At 54.5% G+C, this 1844-nt stretch overlaps 1 protein-coding gene across 1 annotated transcript in view; it reads left to right on the forward strand.

Moving 5' to 3' along the window:
- DDX21 (DExD-box helicase 21) overlaps positions 1-1844 on the forward strand; it is a 69664-nt gene that overhangs the window by 46586 nt on the left and 21234 nt on the right. The window lies entirely within an intron of this gene.

Genomic DNA, 1844 nt, shown 5'->3' on the forward strand with positions numbered 1-1844 from the left:
TCGCGCTGCGGTGCTGTGTCCCGCCCGCGGCCCGGTTCTGCTGCGGCACTTGCTGCTTGGGCCGGGGCGCCCCGAGCTTGCCGCGGTACCTTGGGGGCCGGGTCGGCGCTGGGCCCCGGCCGCCCTCGGCCCCGCGCCTCACTTCCTGTGCGCCAGGGCGGGGCTCGCTCCTTTCTCGGCGGCTGCGGAGCACGGCGGAGGTAGCTGCGCGGCAGTCGTGGCGCCTGAGGCCGAGCCACACGACATGCCCGCCCCGGACGGCGCCCCGGCGCGCGCAGGCCGCAGGAGGAAGCGCCAGGTACTGCGGGAGGGAGAGCGCACGAGCCCGGGACCCCCCTTCGGGACCCGGGGCTGTGGCCGCCCAGTCCTAGTCCCCTGCGCCCCGGGCCGGGCCGGGGGTCGGGCCGGGCCAGGCCAGGCCAGGCACGTGCGAGCCGCGGAGCCTCGTGCTGCCGCCGGTATGACGCCATTGCACCGCCGCTTCTGCGGGGGAGGGAGAGGGAAGCGGGGTCGGGACAACCAGGGCTTTATGGGAACGGGCTGCCTGGCTTGTGTAGACAGCCGGCACAAACTAGGGCCGCGGGTCGTTCCTTTGGCCCCTGCCTTGCTGGTTACTGGGGTGCCCCCTCAGACTCACGGGGCAAAGCCAGGCCTTCCTGCGCTTGGTTGGAGGCTTTTCTCCTTACCTGTTTTTAGTTAGGGTTAAATGGGTGGGCAGGGCTGTGGAATAGGAGCCCCACTGCCAGGAACAGCTGGCAGAGGTGCAGACTTGCTGAACAAGGCTGAAGCTAATGTCAAGAGCTTCAGGAGGCCCCTCCACACTTCCCATCTGGCCTGATCTCTTTTGGCTTTCAATCAGTGCTGCTGCCTCCAGGCATTGTTCAGTTATAGTTCATTGCATTATCTCAGGGAAGGAAAGCAGGACTCTGGGAAGCTAAAATCTTTCTGTTTCCTCCTTAAGATGCAAGTCATCTGTGGAACGTTTTAGTGACATCAATAATTTACTAATCCCAGTTTCCCCACTTCTTGGGCGCTAACAAGGCACCGCCATGTGTGATAGGCTTTGCGGGGATTCCCTCAAGCTCAAGCAGCATTTAGAGTAGGAGCTAAATTTTATTCTGTGTTTCTTCACTTGGCTGTATGCTGTAACAAATCTCATGCTTTGGGTGAATGTTGAGCAGATGCCAAGTATTTCGTGTACTTGTGACAAAAACATTTAGAGCTTTCCACGTGTTTTTGTTCCTTGTCTCCTAGAAGGAAAAAAAGGAGAAGAAATCTAAACACAGCAAGAAATCCAAGGAGCAGATACCCCAAGCAGAGGAAAATGTTTGTTTTGAAGATGACCTTGATCCTCCTAAACCCAAAAAAATTAAGAAAAACAAAACAAAAGTGAATGGAGATTTTAAAGAAAACAGCTCAGAGCACGAGAAGTCTTCCTCCACAAGCAATGGTGATGTTCACTCAAAAACTCAGTGCAAGTCTTATGAAACATCGAGTGAAGAATGTGATAGTGATCAAGAGGAGGTAAAGTCATAACCCTACAACTCGTCATTCTACCTGAATTTAGCAGTCTTGCTTAGATACATCTGCATGGTACTGCTACAGATAATTCTGGGCAAAGTTTCTAGCAAAGTTTCACAGTAATGGCAAATCCAGCAGGGCTGGAGTTATGGTTTAAAGTTGCTTTAGTGTCCACTTCTTGTTCTCTCTCAGTTTGCTTTCTCTGGGGAGGTTGGACAACTACTGACTTAACTTAGGCTGCTTGAGTCACAGCAGCCTGTAAGGGTGTGCATTAATTTGGGTTGCTGTCCATGAAGATTTGATGCTGATTCAGAGAATCAGTG

This window comes from Crocodylus porosus, unplaced genomic scaffold (assembly GCF_001723895.1).
Source record: "Crocodylus porosus isolate Cpor-Errol unplaced genomic scaffold, CroPor_comp1, whole genome shotgun sequence".
In the NCBI taxonomy this organism is placed as follows: Eukaryota; Metazoa; Chordata; order Crocodylia; family Crocodylidae; genus Crocodylus; species Crocodylus porosus.